General features: G+C 31.2%; 2 long non-coding RNA genes across 3 annotated transcripts in view; both read left to right on the forward strand.

Moving 5' to 3' along the window:
• The window catches only part of LOC143042077 (uncharacterized), a 258600-nt gene that overhangs the window by 15801 nt on the left and 221892 nt on the right, over positions 1–20907 (forward strand). Inside the window, exon 1 of one of the 2 annotated variants that reach the window (XR_012967876.1) lies at positions 10993–11064. The exons of the other annotated variant lie outside the window; for it this stretch is intronic. This is a non-coding gene — a long non-coding RNA (uncharacterized LOC143042077). Of the gene's footprint in view, positions 1–10992; positions 11065–20907 lie in introns of those variants that run through there. 2 annotated transcript variants of the gene reach the window in all.
• Positions 5471–7730, forward strand: LOC143043330 (uncharacterized). The gene is made up of 3 exons (XR_012968314.1): positions 5471–5847; positions 6603–6671; positions 7442–7730. It is a non-coding gene; the product is annotated as an uncharacterized LOC143043330 (long non-coding RNA).

The following is a 20907-nucleotide window of genomic DNA, read 5'->3' on the forward strand; positions in this document are numbered from 1 at the left end:
ACATTGGGAGATGCTTCATGTACGCCATAAAAGAATGCCAGACAAAAGAGCCAGAGAGTCTTAGAAAATCACTGGATATTATAGTTCCACATTTATATGGTGACCACTCTCTTTGTGCCAATGAAGATGTTACCTGGTGCAGTTATCAGAAGAATCCTTCTCATTTCAGGTATAGTACATAGTACTTTAAGAAAGAAAAAAACAAATTATTTATTTAAAATAGTTTAATGCTACTAATACTATTGTAAATATTAAGCATTTAATCTACTACTGAACTGGATATCTTTAAAATTGGTTTGCAGCTTTAACTTCTTAACAATGATGCCTTATAAAGTCTTCGCAGCGTTAACCCCCAAAGAACAGGGGAAATTTAGATGAGATGCCTAGGAAAAGTTATTAAAATCTGTTTGAAGTCTGTAATTTTCTTATACAGATTACATATAACAAGTTCAAAAACAATATGGTGTCCCAAAGGTGCAAAATATTCAAGTATAAAAAGTTGTTAGTTGATACCAATATGTTAATATAAAATGTGTATATATAGGTAAATATAAAACAAGAATAAAAAATTATACTGCAATCAACTATTTTACTATACAGATAAAGCTATACGTATAAACGTAAGCTTTATACGTCAATGACCTCAACTAACCTTTAAGCCCCGCCTACTTACCAGAACTACTGTATTTCATCAACAACGTCACGTCACAACCATGACAACGTGTAGTAACAATGGTCAAACTTTTATGAATTTATACTTGTTATGTCTTCAAATTGGTAATTTATATTCTATGTTTATTAAATGTTATTAATTAAGTTCATTTTCTCTGTTTAATTCATTAAAATGGCAATGTCTTACCGCCTGGACTACGGTAATAGGGAAATACCCCAAAATGGTACCCCAAGAGGGAAATTCCAAACACTTTTTTTTAACAATATTTGTTACATAGTTTTTTTGTTTTTTTGGGGTTTTTTTTCGATTTCTGTATAAAAAAAATATACGTAAAGTGTCTTGAAATATGAATTGTATTTGTATTCGGCACGAAAGGTGAACCGCTCGGTAGAACCTCGCATTTTCCCCTTTCTAAGCCTCCTACAATTAAATTTCAAATTCATAATGGTCTAAATATATGTCGAGGTTCTTAGCCAATAAACACAGAAGTCAGATACTTGAGTTATGATAATGCTTTGTACATGTATTGTACAACTGATTATTTGATACTTTTTTTTTGTCTAAAAAGTTGTTTTGGGTTGTGATTTATATCCTTAACATTTAAACAATCAATTTTAATTACTGATGCCATTAATCATTGTCTGAGAATTTGTTCTTATTTAGAAATATTATTTTTTTCAATTTTTGCTTGGAATTCTCAAATTTGTTAGGTAACTAACAGTCCTGCTGAGGACAATGTATGCTCTGCAGGTACAGGAGTGAGGTAATGACTAAGATTACATCTGTTAGGAATAATTCTAGATGACAGCATTCGAACCGTATTTCAAATTTTATCAATTTCAATACATATGTAATTTCCAGGGAGGCGCTCTCAATTAAAAAATTGTATGTTTAAACTGAAGAAAGCAACAACACTCTAACGGGAAACAGATTAGTCGAGTATCATGTTTTTATCGATAATCGGTGCTACCGAGTGATACTCGAGTACTCGTTGACATCCGTACTTATAAGTAACGGTAAGTCAGATAGTTTTTGAGGTTCTACAAAAAGAAGTTATGTATTATGCGTTTGGTGTGTACAGTATACTTATTGAGAGGTATTACTACTAGCAAAATGTATATGCAATGTTACCATAAAAGCAAGAGGAAAATTTTACATGTAATGTTTGGTAGTTCTATTTGAAATTCATTTTTTTTACTCTTGAAATTACCGGATTTAGATTAATCTGAGGACTAAATATATAGATATTTCAATTTATCTTACAGTTAAGACAAACATGCTTTTGATTCAGGGATGTGGATTGGAACTGCGAACAATAAAATGTACAAGATATCAAAATTCCGTAATGCCAGGGTTTAGGGAAGCTTGATATGAAAAACAAGAAAAAGGTATGCTATAGTGCGGGGGTCTCAATAATTAATAAGAAATTATCTTAAAATTTTATTAAATCAAATAATTTCATTCTCTTTGAATTTTTATAGCTTTGTAAGATTTGCAAGTACGACATGACATCGAGTGCACGTAATTTCAAGCACTTTCCTCCAATATTTTGTAGGATAGACAGGACATAATTTGTGCTTATGTCATTTGAAATAGTATTTTAAAGACTTAATCAAGAATATGTAATGTATCATAATACTGTATAGGTTTTAAACTACACTAGGTAATAGTTCCGATGTTGAAATCAAAACCTTTTGTTCACTATTTTGTAATTAGGGCATGAATGAATAGTAATATTTCATCATTGTTTAAATAAACACTGTAGGTATAATATTGTGTGAGAAATAGATGTGTAGATATGTGATATATTACCAGATGACGATCAATAGAATTACTAAACCATGTCCAGTCGGAAATGTGAGTTCAATCAGTTATTTAGTGAAATTGGAAAGGTAACGCTATTATGCCCAGGGTCAAAGAATACACAAATATTGTATGAGGTTCAGTTGCAATACAAAATTCCAACTCACCAAACGTTCAAACTTGTATATCTAATTTGATCTCCTTTCAATTTAATATTTCAACTGAATGTTAATTAATTAAGCAGATTTTAAATTTCATTCTTCAGGCATTTTTGTTAAGATATAGAAAACGTTCTGTGTTATATTTTTAAGCAAACAATGTTACATGAGGCTTGATAACTCATCAGTCAACAATAAAGGCAACAGTATTATACCGCTGTTCAAATAAATATCAGGACTAAATTTTGTATATACGCCAGACGCGCGTTTCGTCTACAAAAGACTCATCAGTGACGCTCGAATCCAAAAAGTGAAAAAAGGCCAAATATAGTACGAAGTTGAAGAGCATTAAGGACCAAAATTCCGAAAAGTGTTGTCAAATACAGCTAAGGTAATCTATTCCTGAGGTAGAAAAGCCTTAGTATTACAAAAATTCTATTAAAATTTGTAAACAGTTAATTTATAAATATAACCATATCAATGATAATTCATGTCAGCACAGACAGTTTTGACCACTGGGCTTGTGATACCCTCGGGGAAATATATCTCCACCAGAAGTGGCATCGACCTAGTGGTTGTAAATAAACTCATCATAGATATCAGGACTAAACTTTGTATATACGCCGCGCGTTTCGTCTACAAAAGACTCATTAGTGACGCTCGAATCCAAAAAAGTGAGAAAAAAAAGGCCAAATAAAGTACGAAGTTGAAGAACATTAAGGACCAAAATTCCTAAAAGTTTTGCCAAATACAGCAAATGTCATCAACCGATAACAAGAAAATAAATCCAAACATCCCGCTTATATCGGATTGTTAAAAAAATACCGCTAAAATTACAATAATATTTTACAAGAGATCAGTACAAATATACACAAGCACAATCAGCACAGAGAAGTACATTAATAAATGATGTAATGGCACATTACAACATGTAAACTGCAGAATATCCTCTACCAAGCCAGGAAAAATGGCAATTGTTATCTTATAGTTCGTTTCTGTGTGTGTTGCATTTTCGTTTGTTTTTTGTTTTTTTCCCTTATAGTTGATGTGTTTCCCTTTTTTTTCTCTCCACCGATGTATAACCTTCGAATAGCGGTATACTACTATTGCCTTTATTTATGATGGTCTAGAAAGGCTATTTGAAATTAATGCTTTGAAGACGTAATAATTATTGGAAATGGAAAAATGCTCGAATATACTAACAAATAAGACATATATGAAATGCACCGAAAATACAGAATTAAAACCAGCAACAACAAGATATAACACAATATCCAACCGTCCTAACAAAATAAACATCATTACTAAATACATGAATGTTGGTTGTATAAATGCCAAGACAAGTCGTATAAAAATACGAATTCGCCTTCGTCAACAGTTATATTCTGGAATGGGTCACGTTTTTACCACGTCTTAGATTGTGGTTTACAATCTACGTCGTGGTAAAAAGGTCAGTAGTAAGTTAAGACAAGGACACATCGTATAGATCAACCAATTCGTGATTTGAAGCAACACAAGAGGCAAATAAAATCACCAAAAAGCCTGGCTTTGTATGAGGTTCGCCAAAACATACGTGTTGTCTACTTGAAATTCAGCAGTAGCGCTCGAATCTTATCAAATGAAAGGACGGACATAATATGCAAATGATGAGGTTGATCAAAATAATAATTCCGAAGATGTACCAAAAATAGCAATGACAATCTATGGCTGTGCGTAAAAAACACATATATTTCAAATTCATAAACAGTTGAGACGGACTATGTGTCATTGGGACTGATTGTATATACCAGAGGGACAATAAAATTCATAAATCGAAGAGCAACAGACAACACAAAGACCAAAAATAAAAACCGACAAAAAGACAACAAGATTATTCAAAACACTACAACAAAAACAATAGTCTGAGCAACACGAACCCTAACATGAATTGGAAAATTCATGCAATCCTGTATGTAAAGTAGATCCTGCTCCACATTTGGCATGATTCGCGTTGTTCATAATAAGCTCATATTAGATAAAGGAACAGGGAACTTATGACTACAAAATTCAAACATATAGAATGTCATATCTAACACAGATATTCCGTGGATGTTCACCAAATCGTGATGACGTCCATGAACCTTCAACGGAATGATATCACTTTATTGATATACCATTTTTAGTTCAAACGCTTATTGTCAGCAGCAAACCACTATCAAGGTTTTCTAGAATATCGTTTCAACATGAGGACATCTCTTTTATATAAAGGCACTGCTGAAATGTTACTATATAGAAAAGTCAAATTAACTACTTCTTAACCACTAAAAACATCCTATGTGTGGTAAATTTATGTTCTTAACAGATAGACATTCTAAATTTCTTGATTTCTGTCTGTAAATGAGGAACATTTAATTGATCAGATCCTTTGTTTCTTATTCAAATGGATAGATGCCTTCAACATAAACAACGACAAGTACGATAATGCCCGTTTTTTGACCCCCCTATTTTCTCATTTTCAAAATTCCGTTTTCGAAAGCTACTTATTGTGTTAAAATATTTCCTAAGGTTTGAATTTTGTTTGGGTAAAGTGTCTTGTTTGTGTTTTTTTGTGTTGTTTTTTTTGTCGCAGTAAACAATCAAACAACATGTCTGAACCAACTGGTTTCATTATATTATTTCCTAAACTGCCCGCTTTTCATTGCACGAGCTAGGTGGGTCAGGATCCCTAATAGACCTTGAGATGAGGAACTCAGATGACGTAATTAAAAAAAATATTAGTCCGCCATACAATTGTGGATGCTGTGATTTTAAAAATGGACATAAAAGAACTGTTTTATAGAGCTGGTGTGATGGGAAAAGAAAGATGTAGATTTGACCTGAAATAAATTATTGGAAAGGACAATTTTTTTATTGAATTTAATGATCAGAATTTTGGGATTATTTCATGAGGAGAGTGACATTTTTCACCATCTTCCGGCGTCCATCAATTTGCGAAAAAAGTAATCTCACTTGCCACCCCGAAAATTTAACCAGACATGTATAAATGTATCAGCTTCGATATGAGCCATCATACATGTTCAAGTAAACGATATGGACTGAGCAACGGAGGAAAACGTTACCATTACCGCCTATGGAGAATTAATTGTAAATGTATACCCAAATTAGAAGCTTAATTCCAGAAGTTTTCAGGCTGATTTATGGATGATTTCACCTTGTACACCACCGAAAATGATGGTTAGTAGTTTTTTATTTATATCTAGTTATTATAAATGGTTTAAGATAAATATTATTGATAAAGATCAGCAAAAACTCAATGAAACTTTGCTTTTAAAATGCATTACTGGCACGGGGCTGAACACTTTTTTTAGGCACAATCATAACTTTGTTTACTTCCGAGAGATCCGAAAGGAATTTGTTTACTATATTGAAAAAGGCAAGAAACAACTTTTAAATATTATTAAATTGTAAGTAAACATGACACAATATAGTCTTTGTTTTGTAATTATCACTTCGGTCTACAGGAATACCTGATAATCAAGGGAGATAACACACTTCATACGAGTAAAGTGAGATACATCATCGCATGTGCTTTTATCCAATGATTTGACCCCTGGTCAGTAGATATCATATGCAAAAAAACAGAAAAAACATGTACATGTTTTAAGAAAATCATGAACTAATATTTTTAATGCACTTGAGCAAAACAATAGATATTGTCATTTCTCAGTGAAAAAGGGGGAGGGTCAAACCTTTTTGAAAACAATATTTCTGCACCTATTCAACTATTTAGCTAGTTAGCTACTACCCATTGCTTCTAAAATAAAAGGTTTAAATGAAGGTGACTAAGCCACAAGGGAGAAGCATTTGTCTTTCTTTGTGATTAAACTTTCAAGAATTAGATTTTTCTCTCTCAATAGTACTTCTGTCAATCTGTGTGTGTTTAAATCAAATGATAACACAGCCTGAGTAAGTTTTTTGTCTTATTTCAGTTCCAGACATATCATTACTTTTTAACCTGAGATGGCAAACTAGAGGTTTTAAAAAGTCCTGAATAACTGGTAAGCATTTTGCTTTATTAGGCAAGCTCTAAATTGTTTATTTATGGTATTTATGCAATTGAAATTACAGTCGGTATGTTAAAAATATGCAATTATGAAAACTGTTGCTATGGTCTTGGTATTAAATGGAAAGGCTTAGTTACAGATCGTTTCGACTCAATATTTCGAGTTAAATCTTGCGGCAACTGTTTCTCACGTAACACTGCAAACTATATTTAGCTCTATTTTGATCTGTCGTTATTTAATGACGCCATAATACATGTGATGTCACAATGTTTCCTTTAAAACCTCATGTGGATTTCTCACTAATAAAAGGTTTTCACTGAAATACATGTTAAAAACATTTTTTTCTCAAATAGAATTATGTGAAAGGACAAGTTTTGAAAATTTGCACTATATTGCACTCTAATTATATGATAAGGATGACTTTCCAAGTAGTTAAGAGTGCTTTCCACAGTTTGAAATACCAGTTTTCCACTAGTAAGAATAACTATTTTGGTGTTGGTTTTTTTTATAAAATCTTCATTTTTGCATAATTTCTCTGTCAAAATGCACTTTAAGGCACAAGAAAATTTTATAGAATGCTTTAACAGGGTCTGTGTATTGTAATTAAAGGTTATAATCAGAAGTTTTGTCCTTGTTTTGACTAGTGAAGGTATTCTGGAAGAAATTAATTATACAAACACATTGTATTTAAAATAAATGAATATAGCGACGAAAGTGTCATTGCCGTATACATGTAGTGCTAAAACAACTTTCTTTTTTTTCAGAAATGGACAAAAATACACAGATTTATTCAGAATGTTATACCGATGAAGATCACATAAAAATATTTGGAAAAATCAGAAGTATGAATTTCAATATGGGTCAGGATCCCTAATAGACCTTGAGATGAGGAACTCAGATGACGTAATTAAAAAAAATATTAGTCCGCCATACAATTGTGGATGCTGTGATTTTAAAAATGGACATAAATGAACAATAAGAACTGTTTTATAGAGCTGGTGTGATGGGAAAAGAAAGATGTAGATTTGACCTGAAATAAATTATTGGAAAGGACAATTTTTTTATTGAATTTAATGATCAGAATTTTGGGATTATTTCATGAGGAGAGTGACATTTTTCACCATCTTCCGGCGTCCATCAATTTGCGAAAAAAGTAATCTCACTTGCCACCCCGAAAATTTAACCAGACATGTATAAATGTATCAGCTTCGATATGAGCCATCATACATGTTCAAGTAAACGATATGGACTGCGCAACGGAGGAAAACGTTACCATTACCGCCTATGGAGAATTAATTGTAAATGTATACCCAGGTGTGCATAGGTCATCTCCGGGTAAAGATATACATGTATTGTACAACAAGTTTTATGTGTCGGTTTTACCTATAAAAACAAACATAGGGAGAAAATGCATTACTTAGGTTTGATTCATATTGATTAGTTTTCAATAAAGACACAAATTCTGAAATATATAAAAAGGAATTAAGGTATTGCCATTATAGGAAAAAATTATAAGGCTACACCAATTTGATTAATAGTTCTTTGGATTTTCTCGCTCCTGTTTTTGAGAAATCAAGTTTTTAACAAAAAAAAACCAACCGCTTCCGTATTTTTTTGGTCCGCATGCCGCTCCGAAATTAGTCTTACCTTGAAATTAGTTTTCTCACTGACGCTTTGTTTTTGCATATAACTTAATCTGGGTTCAAATGCACGTGTGATCAATCAATAAAAAGTGAAAGATAATATAAAAATCAAAATGTCCAGCCATCAGTTTTTGTGGTTTCGGCTGAATACCGAGGACAGGCAAACATTGATCACACGGCTACCCGTTGTTCGTCATCATTTACATTCGAAAAGAGGGACGAAAGATACCAAAGGGACAGTCAAACTCATAAATCTAAAACAAACTGACAACGCCATGGCTTAAAATGAAAAAGACAAACAGACAAACAATAGTACACATGACACAACATAGAAAACTAAAGAAAAAACAACACGAACCCCACCAAAAAACTAGGGGTGATCTCAGGTGCTCCGGAAGGGTTAGCAGATTCTGCTCTACATGTGGTACCCTTCGTGTTGCTTATGTGATTACAAATCCGGTAAATAGTCTAATACGGTAGGTCACATTCATGAAAGGGCAGGGGATTGTAGTTACGACGTAAGGAACATATCCGATATCCGATATCATTTCGAAGATATCTTTTATGAAGCTAAAAGGGTAAATAAAGTCTGTCAATATTTTCGTTTGGTGATATCAAACACATACGATTTCGACAACAGCCGTCGGTATCACCTATCATAGTTCGAGATTACTCTGACGTCCAACGGCTGTTTTGTCAGACAAGCTGGGGCTGGGGCTTGTCTGGCAAAACAGCCGTTGGACGTCAGAGTAATTTCGGACTACACCTATTAATATTGGCACTAACATGGATATTTCTGTGTTGGAGAGTTAAACTGTAAATTTGTGAATTTCGAAATAGATAGAACACCCTCTGATCCAAACAATAATTTAAATAAATTATCAACAGGTCCCCCTAAAGAAAATGTGTTTGCACTATTAATAAAAAAAACCAATAGAACTTCCTCAAAAACCTAAACCAAAATCGTGTGAACAGGGCAAGGTGAAATTGATAGAAACTGTTGTGTGACCTTATTGATCTGGCTAGTACTATATAGATTGTGGGTGGTCTTCAGAGACTTTACAATAAGGGACAATTGTACAGAATAAACTTTAAAATGTTTTGTGGTATAAAGAACCTATCCATCAAAGACTGCAATTTACTGTGAAATATGTCAAAATCCTACTATCAAAATAAAACCTATCCCATATCAAAATAAAACCTATCCCATATCAAAAATTTATTCATTCCCAGAGTGCATCTTATAATTCACAGTAGTAGTTAGTTTTGATGAGAACACATATCCTGCTGTTCGTCTTTTAGTTTCCAAGTACATCTCTTAACTTAACAATAAGGATCGAGATGTGGTTAATTGCCAATGATACAAATATCCACCAAACTCAAAAGAAGTAGATGTAAGCAATTATATGCAACCAAACATTCTTAAACCGTGAGAAAATCCTGTGTTTTGTTTGGGGGCTTTCCAGAATTAATTGTATTGGGGGAGGAAGGCACCTGTATTAACATTTGATGGGTGGTGGTTATTTTAATAAAGATTGCTCGAACATTTAAATGAAGTATCCAAATTCAAATGTATGCATGGTGGTAAGATAAAAAGTACCTTCCTTCCCTCCAACATACATTTATGTTTGGAACAGCCCTTGGTGGAATTTAATTCAACCTCAAACATTGTCAAAAAAAAATGCTGTTTTCCATAAAGTTACAAACTGAAAGTATCAATTTAATAACTGTCATGTGTTTTGCATGCTCTTTACATTTGTGAAGGTCATTGGTATTGCCATTTGTAAGTCACATTTAAGAGTTTTCTTTCCAATATTTGCTGCTGCAAGGTGAAAGAGTCTACAGTTGTTTTCTTAGAGTCAGAATAATGTATTCAAATGGGATAACAGGCCTTATGCCTCAAAACATCATTGATTTTCCTTCTTTTTCTGTTTGATAAACCTAGCATGTATCACTTTAAAAAAAAAAAAGATATTGTTCGCTACTCTTGCAGACCACTCGCCTATCAAAAACTCATTTTCAAGAATTTTTTAAAAACAAAAAAATTTCGAACTATTTATCAAATTGGTGTGGCCTAAGTATAATTTACTAGGTAGGTCAAATTTGTTTAAAATATTGAATTTTTCGAGATTTTAATGATTTTCAAATCAATGGAGATTTTAGTTGTATTTAACAGACCATCGGGAATTTGTGGTCCTTTATGCTCTTTCGTACTTTATTTGGCATTTTTTTTACGAGTGTAACTGATTAGTGTGACGTACAAAATGTGTAAGTCTTTTATTTTTGACGATATGTTATATAATACTAAAAATGGTTATCATCCCGAGGTTGAGCGGAGATATGGTTTCTCAATCTTAAATTTTCTATGATGTGTTTTTTATACTTTTTTATATATTTCATTTTCTTTTTATGTTATGGTATTGTCGGTTTATTTTCGACTTACGTGTTTAAATGTCCCTTCTGTATCTTTCGACTCTAGTTTATTACAGGAAATGGCTCTCTTTTTCTTTGAGAAAGCCCACGTAGGGAAAATAATGTATCACATTCCACTGGTAAACAATTGACAGGAAATAGATTCAAGCACGACAATTAACGATGTCAAATTTATAAGTTAAAACTTAATATTACTTTTTAGTTTAATCATAGTAGTTTTGTTATCTAAATGTGAAGGACGTGTATTTAAATGTAGAGTATAATTCTTTGGTACAGAAGAGTTAGGAAAATATCTTATTCAAACAGAAACTGTAAGTACATAGCAAAATATATTTGTAGGCAACAGGTTGGAAGGGCATATGTAGTATTTTACTCAGCTGTTTTACCCCTTTACATGACATATTTTTTCCATCAATTAGCAGTTGTATAGATTTTTGCTTGATCAAAACAGAAAGTATATTCAATTCGATCTATGCATGTATAATTGATCATAATTTACTTGAATATACTAATAACATTAATGTTTCTATTCTAAAACGACATACTAGTGATATTCTGAAAACGACCTATTTATAATCACCGTTTCAATTAATAAAGCTTATTATTATTATTATAATTGAATTTGCAGTATATATTACTAGTTTATGCTCAGCTGAAATAAATATGACATAAGTTCAATTTAAGTATCACAGCAACTATAATTGAAAATATTTCAAAAATAGAAATAATCTTTAAACAATTGAACTTTTTGTCATTTCGAGGATACACAAAACCTGCCTTTTTATATTAATTGGTGTTACATGTTTGTTTGATCAGTGAATTTAACAGAAAATAAACACACATTACTTTTCTGAATGAAATACAACTAAAATAAGTATAGAAATAAGAAAATATTTAGGAAATGGAATAACAACATTTGTACACGTCGAGTAGAATTGCCCTCATTACACTTGAAACAATAAAGTAAACTCAGCATATATAGATGCTAGGAATACAATTGTCTACGCCATGTCATTAAAAAAAGACTCATCCGTGATAATCGACAACAATTTAAACAGCCATATTGCTGAAGAGCACAAATTCAAAAGGTTTTGTCGATAAAGGATAACGTTCTTTATTCTTGGGTTAGAAATTCAATATATTTCGAAAATGCAATAAAAAGTGCATTTATAAATATGTCCATATTAATGACAGTTTATACATGTGTATCGAAACAGAATTGTTGACTCCTGGGCTGCTGAAACCCTCATAGAGGAAGGTACTACTAGCAATGTCATCAAACCTGATGGTTGGAAATAAACTCATACTTTATACGACGACTATAAATTTGAACGCCAGATATGCATGCCGTCTATAAATGACTCACCGGTGACGCTCGCATAAAAAAAGAAGAAGAAACGGTAAAAAAGTAAGAAGTTAAAAGGCAAACGACAAGTGAAATTATGTTTTTCTATGTTTAGATAGCTTTATACTTTCGAAAATGTTTCTATTAATATTCATAAGATCTTGTTCCGTTAAACCCATTTTAATGTATATTTTCGAAATATTTTTATAAAGTTTTTTACAAGTACAATACAAATACAAACCTCAGGGAAATTGTCGTGGTAGTATTTTCTTTCGCTTTTATTGCGAAATAAAACGATCACGAATACTAATGTTTCGTTATAATACATTATTTTGATAGCTAAGAGACATTTCGTACCATTTTTAAATTAAAATTAATTTCAAAATGAAATGTAACAATCATGATCCCAGCAAAAAAAAATGAATGATCAGAATTGAACTTTATCTATGATTATTTAGCAATTTTAACAGGTTGTTATAGCGTTGACCCTGCATACATTTTAAGAATGTATTTCGGTCAACACTCTTTCACCCCAATACATTTACATTTCTTACTGAAACAGATTTATTTACTGATTTGTACTTGAAACCTGTCAATTGGAGTTTGACATGGTTTCCGCGTTGTATTTGCTACACACATCGATCAGATTAAAAGATAAATTAAGTAGCAGTAATCTAGTTAGCATTTAATTAATTGTGTTTTACAAGCAAACTTTACTTAAAACTTTAAATCTGAACCGACAACAAGGATTTCTGATTTATGCTATCACTAGATTTAAACATTTTAGCTAAACTGTATAGTTTTCAAATCTTTAATGAAGAATTTATACAAGACAATAGAACAACACGAATTCAAAACGGTGCAGATCTAAATTTTGTAAGAAAAACTGCCAAAAAAGCGCATAAATTTGTTGCAGTTTTTTTCAAAAAATATTATATAATTTCATGCTATTTAGAAAAGAAAAAAAAACATGTTTTTTTTACTGAATTGTGTATAGTTCAAATGATTTTCTTATGCATGTAGATTGTTTTCAGTATATTGAACTATCTTTCTTAATTCTACAGTCAGTAAAAACTTGAGCAAGGCTCTAACGTGGTATTTTTGATTCACTTCTGTTTGATTCATTATCTCTGTTCGAATCAGATCACTTGTACTTTATCGTGGTTATCCCTTAAGAATACTTAATACAAGCGTAAGGCATATATTATAACCATATAAAGGGAAATTTTAAACTAAGCCAAACTATTTTGCAAAAACTTCAATTGAAATATGGAAAGGAAAATATGGAAATATGTATAAATGTGCATTCAAAAATGCCTCCATAAAGCAAGTTAGTTCGTCTTAGAATTTCCAATAATTTAGATTAACAGTCACCGTTCTCGTTTAAAAAATCTTTTTTATTATGCTGTATAACTAAACAAACCGTATAGATAAAACTTTTACAAAGACAAATTCAAATGATTTGATTTTTCATCATAAGGTTTAAAAAAAATTGACCCTTTAAACTACGTTAAAAAGAAATATGAGATATCAATGTCACATTGAAAACTGATAGGTAGAGAGTAACTGATAACGACATGATAACAAAAGCAAACAACGTTGAAAAGGAAACAAGTTCACAATAAATTACAAAGAAAAAAAATGTCTCTGTTAATACAGTTTAAAAGTCTGGTATATTCATGTACCGGCTACAAAAACAAATTTATAGAACAAAAATATAAATGGTATTTTCATTCATAAAGTACTGGAGTTCTAGTTTACTTTTAAATGTTCACACGTACCTAGCTAACATACTGACACTTGTTTTCATGTACCACGTGATATCAAGTAAAACTCAGGAATAAATTCATTCATAAATTTCAGTCGTCAATTTGTAAATAAAAATCGTGTAGTATGATATCGACAAAGATTGAATTATCCTATTCCTATGCAGCAATTGACAGAAAAAAATGCTTTCTGTAGCCCATTAATAAAAAAATGATCTTATATACCTTTACAATATAAACTCATCACAATATAAAGAATGTGAGTTGGATAGGGGATCTGACTATGAAGATATACCCATCTATTTGAACCAACAATTAATAACAGGCGGAAGGATTAATAACGCTTGAACATCCGATTAAGTGAGAAAGGAGGAGGGAACGGAACAATTGCTGTGTTTTTTGTTGTTGTGTAAAAGTAATCCATTCTCCAATGTTATATTGCGATGTTGCTTGTTTCTCAACTGTAAGAAATGAAAGTTCAGCAATTTAGATATGAAAATAAATATATTTTTTTAGTATCACTCTAGGGCTTGAAGTCAGACTGTGTTTTTATGAGTTAGCATTGACATGGTCTTAATAATACATCAACTCTTTACAAACTTTTGAATTTATATAGAAAGATTGTATTCCAGGAAATATATCCTTTTAGCTCTATAAGGCAAATATGTTTGGGCTTTTTGGGCTATACTCTTCAACTTTGTACTTCATTTAGTTTTTTTTTATAAATTTTCGTTCGGGCGTCACTGGTTATTCACTGATTTAGACCCTTCTGATGTTCACAATTTGAAGCATGGTATCTTAGATGCATTTAATTGATACGCAGTCAGTCATGATTTAATTGTATTTGTTAGAAATAAACAAACATTCTTAAGCAGGAAAGAGGAAAAAGACAATCATTATTATAGAAAAAGAAAAAAGAAAATAAAAGGACAAGGAAGAAATGTCCGTATAATTTTTATATTTCAAGCACCAAGAGTTGACAGTTGTAAAAACATGACATTTAGTTATTTCTGCACTTTTTCAATTTGTCAGTAAAGTTGATGCTTAAGGTGGTACCCAACACTTTCACTAAAATTAATTTGGCTCGTTTAATTTCATATTGAGATGATTATTGTTTTCTAACTGTAAGAAATAAAAATTAAGTAATTAAGATATGAAAATGAATAATATTATACTTTTGTAGTATCACTACTAGGCTAGTAGACAGACTGTGTTTTCATGAATTATCATTGATATGGTTTTAATAATTCATTAACTCTGTACTTTTGGATTTATATAAAAAGATTTAATTACTGCAAATATATCACCTTAACTCTATAAGGCATTTTTTTGTTCGGGGTCACTAGTTATTCACTGATTCAGACCCGTCTGACGTGTATTTCTATCAAGATTGTTCTACCGTAATGTCCTAGGATTTTTCAACTTAAACAGAAAACATTATAAGGTAGAACATCTTTCATCTTTATTTTTTAAACAAAAGAAAAATTACCATCCGGGACCTAGATAGACTGACAGGTGTTTCAAGTTAGCCATTTACTTAAAAGTATCTATTTAAAAAAATACTTGATGCAATTTTTTCTAGAAAGTGTCAAACATGACAATAGAATACTAGTGAACCTGTAAAAACATGACATTTAGTTATTTCTGCACTTTTTCAATTTGTCAGTAAAGTTGATGCTTAAGGTGGTACCCAACACTTTCACTAACATTAATTTGGCTCGTTTAATTTTCATAAAAATTTTACAAAGTATTTACTTTGACCCTTAAACATAATATAAAAAATTGAAAAAATTTGAACCAAGCGTTTTATCAGAAAAATTACACTGGTTATATAGCAGTTTGACAAACACTAATTTTGATCATTGAGAAGCTTTATATTGCCTTCACAACTCAACGTAATTAAAACGTTTAGCTGATATTACAGAGTTATCTCCCTGTAGTGTTAGGTACCACCTTAAGGTTGCATTTCTGTAAATATTGACCAAAAAAAAAAATGCATTTTCCAAAGGAACTCCCTTTACAGCTAGAAGTGTGCCACTTTTGCTATGAAAAAAATCATATCCTAGAAGGGAAAGTTCAGATGCACTACTTTTTTTTTCAAGGTCAACATATTGGACTGTACGGCATATTTGCAATGTTTATATGCCTCGAACTTCTAGTAAAACATTGTTGTGACGTCATTCTATTGTTTTACCTGTACTTTATTTAAGTGATTGGACTATTAATTACCTGTAAGAAACCAATATGTTACCTTTAGCTGTCCAATATTTTAAAGAATAGCTCTCTTTTGGACAGCTAAAGGTAAATGATAGTTCAATCAATGAAAAAAAAAGCTATTACAGCTAATTTCCTACAGGTTGTAGTGCAAGACTTTGGTAAGCTTGATTGCTTTGTTTATATAATGAACAATTGTAATTGGGATAACGTTCAATCACATCATCACATGGCAGATAGGGTTAGATATGCCTATATATATGTATATATATATATATATATATATATATATATATATAGTATACAGATGTCAATCTTAATTACAAAGATTTGGTTAAATTTTGTTCAAACAAAGCAAGCAATCTAACCAAAGCTTTACTTTCCAAGCATTAGGAAATTAGCTGTAAATACCCCCCAATTGATTCCATCATGTAAACAAAAATACAACCAAAGAACAAATGACAATTAAATAAACATTTTATTAAAGTCGCCTTCCAATACAATAATTTTGTCACTCATCAAGACGGTTTCTTGAGGAAAAAATTCACTTTCAAATTGAATTTGAATACTACTAACACTTATATTACAGCCATTTTCTCATGTTTTTGTGTTGGTTCTTTAAGCACTAATTCAACAAGTTACTGTTGATTGTATTCTCGTCCGTCTTTAGGTAATTAAAATTAACCTCTGGTGTTGCTATTATTCTTCCTAACATCATTTTCAACTACAATTAAAATGAAAAAAGCAATAAAGTAATCCTTCTAAAATTTGATAGATCATGCCGAAATACAAGAGGCATGAACAACTTAAACTTTATCTAGTGCGAATCTAGAACTTCCTTCATGAACTAGGGGACTATAAGAGTTGTTTTTGTTTGTTTTTTTTTACAATTTTCCGGTTTTGGCGTTGATTTACAAGTTAAACAATCGTGTGCCCGATTCGCACTTTGTTTGCAGTGATCGTTTTATAAATGTTTTCAAAAAGAAAATCGAGACAAAATTACTTTTTGGTAACATTTAAAAAATACAAGGGACTCAATACACAAATAAACGGGAAAAAAGAGCGAAACTAGCTTGCAGAAAAAAAAACAGAAAAGAGGAGAGAGAAATATTCAGGTGGTTATGTTTGGGTTCGACAATAACAGTCTCTAGAAAATTCTAACAAACGAAAAAAACTGAGTACATGTTTTTATCTCTTCTTTTGTTCATATTAATTATATATTTGAAATAAAATCGACTGCGGTGCACTCGATATGGTTCAACTAGAACCTGTCTTCATATGCTGTTCTTTTTTTCTCAGTCACCAATTATAAAATAAAACCAGGAAAGAAACAGGAAACTAATAGGAGAGAAATATTTTGAAATATAATATCTAAAACTTGCCATTATAAGCTGCTTTGACTATATCCTCTTTGTAATCCACACTAAAATAATGTATCTGAATAGATTCTGAATACATATTTGATTTTAATCTAAAGTTTGATACAACACAATTACTAATATCGACATCTCTTTCTTCGTTTTCGCATTAAGAATATACTTCCATCACTTTATCCATTTTGAAACACAAAACGCATGTAAAGGTATTCACGGAAACTATGAGCGGAAACTATGAATACTACTTGCGCACGCTTAAATCATGATATGCATACCCTGTGTATTATTCTTCATGTAGCAGTACATGTTGTTTACCTTCAGCTGTACTTTCTTTTTCTACCGGTTTTTATGCCCCACCTACGATAGTAGAGGGACATTATGTTTTCTAGTCTGTGTGTCCGTTCGTCCGTCCGTTCGTCCGTCCGTCCGTCCGTCTGTCCGTCCGTCCGTTCGTCTGTCCGTCTGTCCGTTCGTCCGTCTGTCCAGCTTCAGGTTTAAGTTTTTGATCAAGGTAGTTTTTGATGAAGTTGAAGTCCAATCAACTTCAAACTTAGTACACATGTTCCCTATGATATGATCTTTCTAATTTTAATGCCAAATTAGAGTTTTATCCCAATGTCACGGTCCACTGAACATAGAAAATGAAAGTGCGAGTGGGGCATTCGTGTACTGAGGACACATTCTTGTTAAGTTGAGCTTCTGTTTAAAAGGCTAACATGTAGGATATTTTTTTATGTAAAGAAAGTTTCTTCACAAAAAGATTTTCATACTTGATGAAAATAAATCTTTGCTTGCTTTTTCTTTTGTTCTGCCCTTTTCAACGTGTTAAACAATGTTTAAGTAAGATATAAGCCTCTAACAGTCCATTCTGTTATCGGCTTATATCCCTTACAGAATTTAAAATAACACAAGGGTTCTTAACTACCCCTACTTTGACTGTAGGGTTACCACATATTTCTATATAAACAATATCCACATTTATATTTAATGGTAACATTCCCAAGTTGTGTCTCTATGAGATGCAACCTACAGATCAGAAGTGGGAACCAGTATATTAACAAAATTAATTATTTATGAATATTCTTTTTCCCCAAAAGAGGCGTGGTTTGAGAAACAGCTGTATTTACAAAATACAACATTGAGGGACAGTCCGCTTTGGTTGTGTTGGATGTGTGAATACGCAGTGACGTCAGTTATGTTATAGTGCTGTTTAATCACATTATAGGGTGGTTATTGTACAAGTTTACAATAAACTATATAGGAAATTAAGAATTATGTCTTTGTAAATGCAGTTTAAAGCCTCTCAAAAATAATGTACGATATTCTTTATCATCATATTATAATAAATCTGTTATACAAACATTGCTTATTTATAGAACAAAGTATTGATGGTATTTTCATTTATAAAGTAATGGAGTCCTAGTTTAATTTTAAGGTTCACACGTACCTAGTTAACTGACATAATACTTGTCTTCCTGTACGACGTGAAATCAAGTAAAACTTAGGCAGAAAGTCAGTTATAAATTTCAGAAATAATTGTGTAAGTGTTAATCGTGTAGTATGATAATGAAAAAGCTTAAATTCCCCTATTACAATGCTGCAATCGACAGAAATCATTATTTCTGTAGCCCATGTAATAAAAAAAAAGATCTTATATAAAACTCATTACAAATAAACATCATCGAAACATAAAGAGTGTGTTTTGGACGGGGTGTTCTGACTATGACAATATACCTATATATTTGACGAAAAAATTGATGACCGGCGTAAAGTTTTAAAACGCTAAAACATCCAATAAAGTGAAAAGGGGGAGGGGGCAAAACATTTTTTTGTTTCTTAAAGTAAACAGTTCGTTTAATGTCATATTGAGATGATTATTGTTTTCTAACTGTAAGAAATAAAAATTAAGTAATTAAGATATGAAAATGAATAATATTATACTTTTGTAGTATCACTACTAGGCTAGTAGACAGACTGTGTTTTCATGAATTATCATTGATATGGTTTTAATAATTCATTAACTCTGTACTTTTGGATTTATATAAAAAAGATTTAATTACTACAAATATATCACCTTAACTCTATAAGGCATTTTTTTGTTCGGGGTCACTAGTTATTCACTGATTTAGACCCGTCTGACGTGTATTTCTATCAAGATTGTTCTGCCGTAATGTCCTAGGATTTTTCAACTTAAACAGAAAACATTATAAGGTAGAACATCTTTCATCTTTATTTTTTAAACAAAAGAAAAATTACCATCCGGGACCTAGATAGACTGACAGGTGTTTCAAAATAGCCATTTACTTAAAAGTATCTATTTAAAAAAATACTTGATGCAATTTTTTCTAGAAAGTGTCAAACATGACAATAGAATACTAGTGAACCTTTCAGAGTTATCCATTTATCATGTCTAAAATGAACAATTGGCAGGAAACAGAATAAAGACACAGATATAAACAAGGTTAACAAAACTAATATTTCATTTTATATATTCAAGACCACGTTCATTTGTTATCTGAATATGTCAAATGTTTATTCATATGTTGAATATTATTGGTGTACAAATCTCTTTATTAAGAATATCTTTTTTTTTTAAATGCATTTATTAATAGATCTAAGAAATAAACTTTATACTAGATAAACCATATGAAAAACAAACGTCTTATAGATGTGTCAACTTATGCAAGAGGGGCGAAAGATACCAGAGGCACAGTCAAACTCATAAATTGAAAATAAACTTACCATGCCATGGCTAAAAATGAAAAAGATAAACACATATTGCTCCATTTATAAAAAATCCACCGACACTGCTGTAGGCGGACTTGATAACTTTATATGTGATAACAAGTATATGTTTCAACATAGTAATAGCTGCAATTTGTATATAGTATTGTATTTGTATTGTTGTATATCTTTTTGTATCAAATGACAACAAATCTTTATCATGTTTAGTTTACACATATGCATTGGAATTAAAGATGATATTTTGTAAAATGTAAGTTACTTCAAACTTTCTTGTAATAAAGATTAACGGTTATTTATAGGGACATTTTTAAATTATATACAAACGAACTTATTTAATTTTTTTATCAACAAGTATTTTAATCTTTTATGTTTATTTCTGATGTTTTAAGAAAATAAACTACCAAATCTTAATATTTCTTATTGATGCAGAAGATCCATATACTGATATACAAAAAAGTAAAAATTATTTGTATGATATCCTTCATCTTCCCCATGTTAAGATTTATTAAATGTCAATCTTATATACAACTATTGTTTTGCTTTGTAAACAAACCCTACTCAAACTTTGTAAAACGTCACCAAGGGTACAATGTATGTCAACGAACGTCTCGTACTTTTTCAAAAAATATGTTCATCGGAAGGTACCAAGACCTCATTAATAAATATTCCACTTTACAAATAAAACACAATGGTCTTGAAGTATAGTTT

Source organism: Mytilus galloprovincialis, chromosome 8 (genome assembly GCF_965363235.1).
Source record: "Mytilus galloprovincialis chromosome 8, xbMytGall1.hap1.1, whole genome shotgun sequence".
Taxonomy (NCBI): Eukaryota; Metazoa; Mollusca; class Bivalvia; order Mytilida; family Mytilidae; genus Mytilus; species Mytilus galloprovincialis.